This window comes from Macrotis lagotis, chromosome 1 (assembly GCF_037893015.1).
Source record: "Macrotis lagotis isolate mMagLag1 chromosome 1, bilby.v1.9.chrom.fasta, whole genome shotgun sequence".
Classification (NCBI taxonomy): Eukaryota; Metazoa; Chordata; class Mammalia; order Peramelemorphia; family Peramelidae; genus Macrotis; species Macrotis lagotis.
This window is the reverse complement of record NC_133658.1, coordinates 388,035,965-388,049,994: the sequence shown is the minus strand read 5'-3', so window position 1 is coordinate 388,049,994 and position 14,030 is coordinate 388,035,965. Positions and strand designations below refer to the sequence as shown.

Genomic DNA, 14,030 nt, shown 5'->3' with positions numbered 1-14,030 from the left:
AATTGATCAATCAAAAAGTATTTCCATGATGACAATGCTAAGTACTGGGAATACAAAGACAAAAACAAGAGCCCTGCTCTCAAGAAGCTTACATTCAATTGGGAAACAATACATAGTCCATAAATATGAGGTAATTCTTGGGATAAGGTAGTATACCAACAGGGGAGATCAGGAACAGCTTCATGTAGTAGATGGACCCTGAGCTAAAAGGAATGAAACTAAGAAGTCTAAGAGCCTAAGGGGAGGAGGCAGTGCCTTCTGGGCACAGAAGTAGCCTATACAAGGGTGTAAAAAACAAGAGATATGATGTGTGTGAGGAGCAAGTAGACAAGTTTGACTGGACTATAAAATATGTGAAAGTGGGATAATGTGTAACCAACCTAGAAAGATAGATTGGAGTCAGACCATGAAGGGTTTTAAAATGACAGAGAAGCATGTATTTAACCCAATGGCAATAAGGAGCCACTAGAGCTTTTTGGCTAAAAGAGTGATATTTATGTTCAATTCTGTATTTTAGGAATACCAATATTATAACTATGTAGGGAATGGATTGGAGAGGAAAGAGATTAGAGGTATGGATACTAATTATGAAGCTGTTACAATAGTTAAGACAAGATGTGATTGATGAGTGCCTGTTAATTTTCACCTCCATATGCTTTGTTATTATAGGGGACTCAAAGGGACAAAACTAGGTTGCTTCAAGTTGAACTCTTTAGTTTAGATCAGGCCTTTCCTTATTTTTCTTATTGGCTTATTTTTCATAAGGCAGAGTGAAAGTTTTATTTAAACACTCCAGCATCTGCAGAACAGTGCATGTCTGCGTGAATCTGCTAGCAAAATTAGAAAGTCCAATTAGCAATGCATATTTAATACTACTTTGTCGTATGTTTTTGAAGTCAGCAGCGATGTTTACTCTTTTGAGGAGGAGTTTATAATTATGCAAAGAGCAGAAGTAGTCTGCATACCCTACAACATGTTTGGGTTTGATGTCTGGAAATTGGAATGCCTTTCTTAAATTCTACTCATCTTCTGCACTCAGGGTGTACTCTTTCCATATGTACTCATGAACTGTACCTATCCTTCCAGTAATGCCTCCTGGACCAACTGTCTTCTGGGGTTTATAATACACCTGGGCACCTGCACCTACATGTGCAGGAATGATTCATGTGATGCCACCTAAACTTTTTCTTTAATAATGTGTCTATGAGTATAATGTGAAAAGTTATACTGTGTTGTAGTTGGTATCCAGTAATACTTGTCTTTTATTTTTAATGTGCCTAAAAGACTTAGGAACACTCATTTCATTTAGAACTGTATCAATTTATTCTTCTTTAGGGAATAGATCTTTTAATTTCATGCATTTATTTGTTCATTTTTCTTCAATAGCATTCATGAAGCATTGGATAGAATGTAGCACTGAAATGTAAGATATAGTTCCAAACCCTAATAATGTTATAGTTGAATTAAAGAAGTCATATACCCTCAAAATCTTTTGCCACTCTACCCTGTCAGATAAATTTTTATTAAAGTATCATTTTCATTATATCATTCTTCTGATCAAAACACTACCATTTTATCCCTGTTGCTTATATGGTAGAGTCCATACACCTTGTCTTCATATTTAAAATTCTCTGTGCTCTAACTCTAATTTATTTTTCCATATTTTTTAACCATCTACCCAATATGAGCTTCCTGACTCAGACACACTGGGCTGCTTTGCCCCTTAATTATGCCTTTAACTTTCTTATCTCCAGAGAATGTGTAGAAGTAGAAGGAACACTGAATTTGTAACCACAGAATCAGAGTTTAAAATCCTAGCTCAGTTCTTTACTTTTTTGTTCCACTTTATCATTTAGCTTTTTTTGGGCCTCAACTTCATCATCTGTAGAATGAGGATGTTGGAAGAGATGACCTCAAAGTCCATTAAAGCTCTGATCTTACTTATGTTACCTCTCCCTTAGAAAGCCGCTTCTCTCTTCCTCAGCTAGTTCCAGCCCACCTTGCTCAAGAAACTTTTCATGGCCACTGGTCCTTTCTCTAAAGTCTTGAATTATTTAATTGGTTGAACGTATCATTTGGCACATATTGCATTATAAAGTATAGGTATCTTACCACCTTCTTTTTCTTCTAAGACAATTCAAATTAATAATTCAATAAACATTTATAAAGCACCTACAATGTTCCTGGCACTATGCTAAGTGCTAAGGATACAAAAAAGAGACAAAAGACAGTCCCTACCTTCAAGGGTTTACAATCCAATGGAAGAGATAATATGTAAACAAATATATGCAAAGCAAGCCATATACAGCTATAATGAAAGCTATATACAGGATAAATAGAAAATTATTAAAAGAGGAAAACTTAAAAGATGGAATTAAGAGGAGTTGGGGAAGGCTTTCTGCAGAAGGTGAGATTTTAGATGGGTTTTAAAGGCAGTTAGAGGTCAGTAGCTGAAAAGGAGGGCATGGGGGACAGTTAGAGTTAGGGTTAGGGTTAGAGTGTCTTGTCATGGATCAAAGATTATCCATTGGGAATGAGGTATAGGAAGCCTGGAAAGGTAGGAGGCAGTTAGTTGTGAAGAGGTTTGAATATCAGACAGAACACTGTATAGAAAATTAGATTGTAAGATTCCTGAGGGCAGATCCTGTGACTTACAATTATTTGTTTCCTGGCACAGTGTCTACATGTAGTCAAATATATGTTAGGTGTTTGGAGAAATAATCAGAGTTCAGTTGCATAGCAACAGAGCACAAGATAATCCAGTTCAATTCAATAAATTTTTATTGAGAGTCTTCTACATTCAAGGGAATATGCCCTCAAGGAACTTATAGGCATGGGGGTAGTTTTGTTATAGACATAAATACAGATAAAAATAAAGTGCTTTATAAACCAGAAAGCACCAGTTGAATGTATAATAATATTCTTTGGGTTATAAAAGTTAAGTACAAGATAATCTGAGGCATGAGAAAACATTAAAAATTAGAAAGTACTTAATCCTTACTGAATCTTTGCTTTATTTGCTATTTTGTATATATGTAAGAAAGGAGACAGAAGAACACATGCATCAAAACCTCATTTATGTGACATGTAGGGAAACTGTGTGCATTGAGTTAACATTTCAGATAATAATGCTTATTGTTTTAGGTCAAAACTTTAGATAATCGGGGCGGCTAGGTGGCGAAGTGGATAGAGCACCAGCCCTGGAGTCAGGAGTACCTGAGTTCAAATCTGGCCTCAGACACTTAATAATTACCTAGCTGTGTGGCCTTGGGCAAGCCACTTAAACCCATTTGCCTTGCAAAAACTAAAAAACAAAACAAAAACAAAACTTTAGATAATCATTTTGATGACAACTTTAAAAATAGAACTCTAAAAGCTATCAGAGAGCTACTTTAAAAAAATTTTTTTTACACTTTTCGTTTTTTTAATATGATCAACACTTCTGAACCTAATAGAACTTTCCCTGGGAAAAAAGGAGTATAGTTAAAATAAACCAATCTACTGACCATATCCTCCTTCCTTGCTTTCTTCAATAGAGCATGCTAAACACAATTGAATCTTTTTTTAAAAAAAAATACTTAAAGGTCATCATAATGAACACTCAATACTTTTTTGTATTGAAATTAAGAGATTTTCAAAATTACTTATTGAAATGCATAAAGCTCTTGGTTGCCACACTAAATGATCCTAGATTGTTATGCTTTCTGAGCTTTTGTGGTTATAGAGTAATAATTTTTTCCAATCTCCTTTTTTCATCAAGCTACTTTTTAAAAATTAAATTTTTTTTCAGTGAATGAAAATCTACCTCCTTTCCCTCTAAGAAAAAAACCCTTCCAACAAATATACATAGTCAAAAACTGTTCCACTATTTGCCACATCCAAAAATGTCTCAAGCTGCACTGAGTCCATTACCTTTCTGTTAAGAAGTAGTGGTATGTTTCCTCATGAATGCTTAGGAGATTAAGGCTGGTCATTGCTTTGATCAAGAGTTCCGAAATCTTTCAGAATTGTTTGTCTTTTCTATGTTGTTATTGTACAAATTGGTTTCTTTGTTCTGCTCTCTCTATTCTGCATCATTTCATATAACTCTTCCCATGTTTCTATGAAATGATCCTTTTCATCATTTCTTACAGCATAATAGTATCTCATCATATTCATATACTATAATTTGTTCAGTTATTGCTCAATTAGTTCCCAGTGCTTTGCCACAGAAGGAACTGCTACAATTATTTCTTAAATAGTCAGCAATCCTTTCTCCAGCAATCTCCTCCTCTCTTTGAAGGCATTCCTTTCTATCTGAACTGAATTGGTAAATTAGATAGCTTTTTTACAGTTATGTAAAATAAAAGTAAAAAGGCTCTGAATGAAAACTTAAATGCATGAGCTTGACTGTATGGATTTTTTCTGATCTAAGACCCTTTTGGTTGCTTTTAAATTTTATTTTGAATTATGGTTTGTTGCATTCACCAAATATGAACTCAGGAGAAATGAGATCACATTATAATATAGACTCTGAGAATTAATGCTAAGAGTCCACAGAATGAGAGAGTGATCCTTGAAGTAGGGCTATTTTTTTCTATTGAGGAGGTGAATATTTATTCTTGAGTGAAAAAATAAAGCACATTTACTGAAAAAAGAACAATGGGGAGAGGGCAGTTTTTTAGTTAGAAGGCATAGGAAAGGCCTGGAAATATGGGGACAGGAAGGAAGCTATCTTATAAGAACTTAGTCTCCCTATTAGGTCAAAGTGAAAACAGAGAGATGGATGCCAGGTTAACTGGTTCAAATTAGATATGATGGATTATTGTAGCTCACTGAACAGGGAAGAATATAAATTGAGAGTGATTATTCTAGACACATTTGTAAGATGAACTTCCTATTGATTAATAAAAATTTATAATAATATCAACTGACACTTAGACAACATGTTTAAGTTTACAGAGGATTTACATATTACATCTCATTTGTTAGGAAGCCCAATGATAAGCTGAAGCATAGGGTAAATTGGACAGAACTCTTTTTCATTAGAGATCATAACATGTTAGATTGAAGAAAATAAGGCTCTTTATTGTGGGCAAGAGAAGACTTAGAGTGGGAATTTAATGGTGGTCTTCAAGTATTTGAATGGCTCTCATGTGGAAGATAGGCCTATTCTGATTCTCTGAGAGGGCAGAGCCAGGAACAAATGGTGGGGGGGTAAGGAGGAGAAGGTTGCAGAGACAAATTTCTATTGGATATAAGGAAAAACTGACTGATAGTCACATCTGTTCTAAAGTGGTGATGGTTTCTTTCAGTAGGCAATCAATTTTTTTCTTTCTGAAAGATTCAAACAAAAGCTAGATGACCATTTGAAGTTATGATATCTAGAGAGATTCTTGTTCAGTTTATACTTTGCCAACTCTATTATTCTATAAATCCAGGGAATCCCAACAATCCAGGAAGGTAGATATAACAAGTGTTATTATACTTATTGTAGTGATTCCATTGGGATAGGCAGCTCCTGGTTAAGGGAAGTCCCTCTGTCAATGCATGTGAATACGTTTCCTGTAACTTAAAGTCTTAGAGATTTTACATACAAGACAACTGAAAATTAGAGAAGTTAAATAGTTACCCAGCAAATGTGTGTAGGCTTGTAAGAGGCAAGAAATAAACTTAGGTTTTACTGAATATAAATCCATTTCTCTGGCCTACTCTATTCTGGGTGATATAAAAATAACATTTAAAGGACATAGGGCAGCTAGGTGGCATAGTAGATAGTGTTGGGTCTAGAGTCAGGAAGACTTAACTTCTTGAGTTCAAATACATCCTCACATATTATTTACTAAGTAAGTCACTTAACCCTGACTTAGTTTTCTCATCTGTAAAATGAACTCGAGAAGGAAATGACAAACTGCTCCAGTATTTTTGCCAAGAAAACCCCTAATGGTGTCACCAAGAGTTGGGCATGATTAAAATGACTGAACAACAAGGAAAAGAAAATCTTGTGAAAGGTACAAACAAAGGGAATAAATAGTGATAACAGCAAGTATTCAATACAGAAGCAAGTCCTGTATAAAGTTCTGCTACCAGCTGGAAATGATAGACCTCATGTACATAGACTTAAGTTCCAGCTTTATCCAAGGGATGTCTTAGGATTTAACTGTCATCATTGTGGCTTAAATGCCACAAAGTCTTACTCTTTTATTCATTACAAAAGCATGACAACACTTCCATTTGATTTCCCCAAGGAGATGGCAAACAGCTTAATGAGGACATTAGGTCATTTAATCTGTGCATCACTAATAGGACAGAGAGAGATGTACTTTTTACTTATATGGCAAAAGACAAAGAGAACTTTGAAAGACCTAGGTCCAGGTCATCAAACTCTAAGTCATATGTTTATAATAACTGATATTTGATGTACCTCTAAAGTTTACAAAATTCTTCACATATGTTTGTTGTACCCAAAGAGCGAGATGGAAGACGGAGACCAGAATTTGATAAGGAGATCTTTATTCCCGGGGACTATCTGGGGATTGAGTACCAAATCAGACCTAAGTGTTCCCGGGATAGGGTTTTTATAGTATTTTTGGGTGGGGGCACTGAGAGCAAGCAAAATGCAGAAAAGCAAAGACAGCAGTTAGATATATTATCTTGACATATACATATGTAAACATAGGGTTCCAATATAGATAGGGGTGAGAAGGGGTCAGGGTCTTTGTGTAATGATTGAACATATTTTCTGAGATGGAGGGAGTCAGGAATTTACTATCTTATGGTTCTAGCCACATCTGGGGAAGGGGGAGGCAGTTCTGGAATTTAACAGGTACAGCAAGACAATTAGGGTAGCAAGGGTGCTTTGTAAATCTTTAGACAATTTTATGGTATATCCATGACCCCTTGGGTTCTATTGAACTATCTTCAGACCTAAAAGTGCCTAGCCAAAGTTATATTTCTTTTTTTTTTTTTTTTTAGGTTTTTGCAAGGCAAACGGGGTTAAGTGGCTTGCCCAAGGCCACACAGCTAGGTAATTATTAAGTGTCTGAGACCGGATTTGAACCCAGGTACTCCTGACTCCAGGGCCGGTGCTTTATCCACTGCACCACCTAGCCACCCCCAAAGCTATATTTCTAAGGAATTTCTCAGGGCCCAGAAGGATGTCAGGGACCCCTTTCTATACAGGAATTTCACAAACACTGATATTGTACTTCATGTTAATCTTCACTACAACTATATGAGGTAATAATAATAATGGCAATATTTATACAATAAAGTTTATGAAGTACTTTATATTATCTCATTATATCTTCACAAAAATTCTGGGAAGTACTTGTTTTATAGTTCTAGTTAATTGAGACAGACAGAGGTTAAGTGGTTTGCCTAGGATCAAACAGCTAATAAGTATCAGAGACCAGATTTCAACTCAGGGCTTCCTGACTCCAGGTTCTGTCCTCTATCAATAATACTTAGCTGCAGATAGTTAACTCCTACCATTTGCTCTTTTTTCACAAATGAGGAAACAGAGAACTTGTTTTTTGCCAAGTAACAGATGTGTGAGTCTTCCACATATTCAGACTTCAGCCCCTGCATTTGTTGCAATACATTAATTGTTTATCACTCAAATTCATTAACTTCAATTTACTGGGATTTGGGATTATGTTCAATTTGTGATTCTGTTCAATGAGTTTATATGAGTTTAAATGCAGAGATTATGGCTGATCTAAGTCCTCCTTGGGGCTAACCTGGAAAAGCAGGTATGTTATTTGCCAAGCTGTAGGCTGATGCTAGGGAAAAATGTTGATTTGGAAAGAATTGTACTCTCGGGACTAGGGGTAATGATCAAATGAGTGGGGAGGGAGGTAATGGAATCAGAATGGATTAAGTGAATGATATCACTACTATATTATTCCAGTCATTGCCTGCCATCTAGCCTAATGCCAAACCAGTATCTTGGTTTTTCTATCTAGCAACTTCTCCAGGGATCAGGCTCTTTGTTTATAAAGACATCAAGGTCACCTGAGATTAGTAATAAAAAGACTTGTCCTACTCACCAAAGTGTTAACTTTGACTAATCAAGAGCCATCCGTATGTTGGGGTATCTTTGGCAAGGAAAATCTGAAAGACAGAAGAGAAAATCAATACAAAAGATAGAACCTCGTCTTAGAATTAGGCAGTGAACAAGTGTTGTGCTTAAAATTTTCCCTTTGGATAGTCCCATTATTGGACAACCTATATGGATAAGACAAGGTAAATATTCAAGATGCCATATTATTACAGGAGAAGTTGATAGGTATGTTGGATAACTATTATATCAGTCTCTTTCCTCTTGTCCACTTCCCCTGTCCCTGACTCTACCATTAATTATAAATCTCATAATCAACAGAAAACTGCTTAAGTGATCTTTTTTTATTAGGCTAAACCAGAATTATTGGTTCAGAAAAATCTATCTTTAATCTTTTTTTCTCCCAATATATTTGGTTTATTCTATCAGATTTTTTTCACCTTGTATGCAGATTTTATCATGTCTCCCTTCTGCCCCCAGTCCATCAAACAGCTAAAGAATAAATTCCCTATTCTTGAATTTGTGGTCCACTAAAATCTGACTCTTCCTTTCTTTTCTAGGTAGCCTAATCTCATATTTCTTTGGAGTCAGAGCTTTCACATCCTGCCTCTAACAATAACTGTCTAACTCTGAATAAATTTTTTAACCTGAAGTCTCAGTTTCTTCAGATTAGAAAACCAAATTTGATTAATAACCACTCATTTTGGGGGTTTTGGGTTTGGGCAAGATGGCCTCTGAAGTTCCTTCTATTTCTAAATCTGTTTTTGAAATCTGTTTTACTTCCATAATATTTTTCTTATATATTTCCTTTTCTCTACTCACAGATCCACCAACCTTATAAAGGTCCTTATCACTTCACACTTAGATTATTGCAATAGCCTGACTCAAGTCTTTCCCATTCCAATTGTCTTTGCTTTGCAGTTAATGTGATTTTTCCAAAAGTACAGGTCTGATCGTGTCACCCCACTACTCTATAAACCTATTACCTTCAGGTTGAAAAACAAAATCCTCTGTTAGGTATTTAAACTTTTTATAACCTGGCTCCTTCCTACCTTTCTGGTTTCACATTTTATTTCCCTCTCTGCACTACAACCCACTTACACTGGTTTTTCTCAAACACAACACTATTTCCTGACTGTGCATTTGTATTGTTTATCCTTCATGCATAAAATACTTACCCTTCCTCATTTTCAGTTCCTAAGTTCCTTGAGATCTTTCAAGACAGATCAACAAATACCTTCTGCAGAGGGACTTCCAGATTTCCTTTTATCCCCTCTTCCCTCCAAGATTACTTTTCCTTTACATTGTATATTGTGCATGTGTAGGGTTTTTTGGCATGTCGTCTTCATTAGAATGTGAACTCTTCGACATTTTCACCTTTCTTTGTATTACTAGCATGATGCCTGGGTTATGGTAAGTGCTTAATGCTTGTCTTTGCAAAATCTATATTACATCTAATACTTTTCTACTTCTATGCATCCATCCTGATAGCATTCAAATTCTACCTGTCCTTCAACACTTCTATCCTATGCTTCTATCTTTTTTGATATTTCCCCCCAAACACTCAGGCTTGGGAGAGTTGAGGACAGACTTGGTAGAGAGAGATCTGGGCAACTAGTTAACTATATTGATTAGCAGCTGTGGTCAGGTAGCATATCAGTCCTGTATTTGGGTGGCCCTAGAAGAGCATTGCACTTCACACAACTGTACAGATATCAAAATGGTGGATCAGAGATTAAAGAATATTAATCAAATTTGGTTTTATATCCCTTTTCTGAATCTGTAATTTTATGAGTTTTAAGTTGTTTGGAGAAGGAGGAAGAAGAGGATACTTCATGATAAGCTTCTAGGAAGAGACATAATCCATAGCATAATTCCTTTCACATCTGAAATACTCACTAAATATTTTTTGGATGAGACAGAGAGAAAATATCCCAGCTTAGGTTTTATTTTTTTTTAAGATTTTATTTGAGTTTTGAATTTTACAATTTTTCTCCCAATCTTACTCCCCCCATCCAATGGAAAACAATCTGTCAGTCTTTATTTTGTTTCCATGTTGTACATTGATCCAAATTGAGTGTGATGAGAGAGAAATCACATCCTTAAGGAAGAAACAAAAAGTATAAAAGATAGTAATATCAAATAATAAGATATCTAGGTTTTTTTCCCTAAATTAAAGGGAATAGTCCTTGAAATTTGTTCAAACTCCACAGCTCTTTATCTGGATACAGATGGTATTCTCCATTGCAGACAGTCCAAAACTGTCCCTGGTTGTTGTGCTGATGGAATAAACAAGTTCATCAAGGTCAAACATCACTCCCATGTTGCTGTTAGGGTGTACAGTGTTTTTCTGGTTCTGCTCATCTCACTCAGCATCAGCTCATGCAAATCCCTCCAGACTTCCCTGAATTCCCCTCCCTCTTGGTTTCTAATAGAACAATAGTGTTTGATGACATACATATACCACAGTTTGCTAAGCCATTCCCCAATTGAAGGACATTTACTTGATTTCCAATTCTTTGCCACCACAAACAGGGCTGCTATGAATATTTTTGTACAAGTGATGTTTTTACCCTTTTCCATCATCTCTTCAGGGTATAGACCCAGTAGTGGTATTGCTGGATCAAAGGGTATGCTCATTTTTGTTGCCCTTTGGGAGTAGTTCCAAATTTCTCTCCAGAAAGGTTGGATGAGTTCACAGCTCCACCAACAGTGCAATCCAGCTATAGATTTTAATAAATAATTGACACATGCTCATGATGCCATGGGATGGGTAATAAACAACTTGGTAGAAATGGGGGTGGGTGTGCATGTGGAGGGACAGATGAGGAAGTGGTTAGGATGGACACACTTATGGCTAGCCACCTTTCTTTGAATATAAGTTAATCTTTTACTTATCTCTGATCTCTCTGTCCAGATAGTTGTGATTCTCAATTAGAGATTAACATGTATTTAATAAGTGCCAGATACTTGCTGGGTGGTGTAGTGACTAGTCACAAAGATCCCAGATATTTCCTAGTTGTTTAAGCCTAGGTAAGTCTTCAAATCTTTATCTGCTTTGATTTCCTCAATTGTAAAATTGGAGGGGAAAACCACCTAGTTCCCAGGTTTTTGTGAGGATCAAATGAGATATTTGTAAAAAGCTTAGCATAATTCCTGGAAAATAAATGGGCATTTAATAAATGGTTGTTCACTTCCCTTCCCCTTCCTTTCCCTTTCCCTGCCATTCCAGTTATTAGGCTAGGGAAGACCCAAATGCTTTTGTGAAGCACCCACTTTTGTTTCTTAATAATTGCTTTGGGAAAATTGTAGAAGTGGGAATGTCCTCTTTACACCAGGGTTCCTTGATGTTTCACAAAGTAATCTGCGATTAAATTGTATCTTTATTTTGTATGAAATTTTACAGCTATTTGGAAGATAGGGGAGATGAATTAAATTGCACCCTACTGGTTTTTACTCTGACTGCATCAATAAAGAGACTGTTTATCTGGCTCCATAACTAGTTTCTATTTTCTAAAAAGATCCTAGGAGAAAGTTGAGAAAGTGACATTCAAGTCCTTTTCAATAACTCTTTTCAATAGTAAACACCCAACACAAGGTTTATCTGGTTGGGGTTCTATTTTTCTTTTATAAATAACATTCACAAAATATTTATTGAGTAAGAAATTAGGCTAGGGATTATGGTTGCCCCTAGGAGTTTATTGTCAAGTGTTCTCTTCCTCCTCCTTCTCCAAACAATCTGAAAGGAGCTCGAAAAATGACAGATTCAGAAAAGGGATATAAAACCAAATTTGAATAGCTTATTCTGATCACCACTCTACTGTATTGGTATCTATTCAGTGAAGGGGAAATCTGATGATCCAAATCATAGCATTCTTCTATATTCCTTCTTCTATCATATTTTAGTATATAGATGGGCTTATTAGTTCTATACTTTCCCCAGTTCTCTCCCATTCACAGTCGGTGAATCTTCTTCTCTCACTCTTCTTAAAGCTTCCACAATCAAATTTCTCTCCACTCACTCCTGTCCAATTAATGATCCACAATGATTCATGAACTCTCAGCACTCAACAGAAATATTAACTTTTCATTTGTTTTCTCTTTCCCCCTTCCACACTAAGAGCATTTTCAAATTTCCAAAATAAATAATTCCAGAACTGAGGACACACCCTTGAGTCCTCAAATAGGTGCAGGGAATTTAAAGCAACTGTATGTTCCAACAGAATTGCAGAAATCAAAGTTCCTCCCTTTCTGAATGGTCTCATAAACTGAAATTCAGAAGAGGGAGATAATCAATTCTAGCTAGGATGTTCAGGAAAATTACACAGAGGAGATATGGCACATGAATGGACTTTTCAAAAGATTGATAAGATTTTTGGTGGGTAGAAATGGAATTAAAGGAGATAAGCATTTCAAGAGGGGAAATAGACTGAGCAGTAGGAACAGGATGACAAAAACATAAATGTTGTTTTGGGGATTGTGAAGACACTGAAATGGAATTTATGTAGGAAATAAGTAGGAGATTATTATAGAAAGAAAGATAGAAGTAAGATTGCAAAAGTCATTGGATGATAGGGAAAGGGTCTCATTGATAAACCAGGAAGCAGTTAAATGACACCGTGGATAGGATCTGGATTTGGAATCAGAAATTTGTCTCAGACACTAGCTATGTGAATCTGAACAAGTCACTTAATCTCTCTGTGCCTCAGTTTTCCCGTCTGTAAAGCGAGCAGATTTCATAGGTTTGTTGTGATGATCAAGTGAGATAATATATATAAATCACTTTGCAACCACAAACCACCATATAAATACAAGACTTTATTAAGTGAATTTTTCTGTCTCTTCTATCAACAGTTATCATGGATCGATTGTTGACTCTACTAGAATAAAATGACCAGTTGGGAAGAAGACTCATGATGATTTTATAAAAGGATTGGTTGAAGGAAGTTTGGATGCTTAGTCTAGAAAAGAACAGATTTAAAGGGTGAAAGCTAGCTTTCTTCAAGTGTCTGAAAATATGGAAAAACAAGAGACTTGTCCTATTTGGAATCAGTGGGAAGCATTAAGCGCAACAAGTGAAAGTTGGAGAGAAGTAATTTAGGCTTGATTTAAAGAAAACCTACTTAATTCTTTCTGGCACAGGGCAGACATCTGGACATGAAATTTCATCAGTTTATGTGACTTCCTTGTATGAAAACCCTTTCCACCAGATGTAAATCAGTAGGGTATTGGTAATGGATAAACTAGAGAGGATTACACTGTATGGAAGGAAAAATACATCTTTATTTCCACTGATCTCTGACTGAAATTTAGCATTTCACTTAATTATTTAAAAACATCATTCTGAGAAGGAATCCATGACACAAACACACAAAAAACTGTCAGCTAGGATACTCAGGGAAATTACACAGGGGAGAGATGGCACATATGTGTCAGAGGAAGGACTTGACCTTGGGTTTTCCTGACCCCAAAGCTGACCCACTAACTTCTATATTATACAACTTCTTTCCTAGTGATCAGGACCATCATTCATGGGGGAACAAATTCCCTTTTACTGGAGATTTTTAAGTAGAGTCAAATGGCTACCTAGTTGTGAAGGACATTTCTGCTTGGGAAATGGTGCTAAGCTAGGATCCCTTCTACCTCTGAGTTTCTGTGATTTTTATGATATGTTCACCTTGTAAGATATTTCTCTGGGCAGGAGATATTTTCAATTGAAAGCCTGCTTTCAAATGCCTTTTGTCAAGCTTCAGCAAAATGTAAGAATGCTTGGGTAAGTTAGAGATATCGTCTAGGCCATTGTTAGCCAGGAGAGTTGAATGAATAGGCGTGTGATCAGCATTTTATTGTTTCTGTCTGCACCATCCCTTAACACATCTTTCATCAGAAGCGTGTCTGTACTTCATAAATAATGTTTTGCCCAGATGCTTATCCTGGATTAATACTTCTCTCAAACCCTTCACATACTGGAAACTATCTTTTTCTGCTT

At 36.0% G+C, this 14,030-nt stretch overlaps 1 protein-coding gene across 4 annotated transcripts in view; it reads right to left on the bottom strand.

The window, feature by feature from the left end:
* The window catches only part of ATP10B (ATPase phospholipid transporting 10B (putative)), a 304,974-nt gene that overhangs the window by 202,715 nt on the left and 88,229 nt on the right, over positions 1-14,030 (bottom strand). For 3 of the 4 annotated variants that reach the window (XM_074212482.1, XM_074212483.1, XM_074212484.1), the window contains one exon: positions 8,031-8,094. The exons of the other annotated variant lie outside the window; for it this stretch is intronic. The gene's annotated coding sequence lies outside the window, so the exon portion shown is untranslated. The remainder of the gene's footprint in view (positions 1-8,030; positions 8,095-14,030) is intronic. 4 annotated transcript variants of the gene reach the window in all.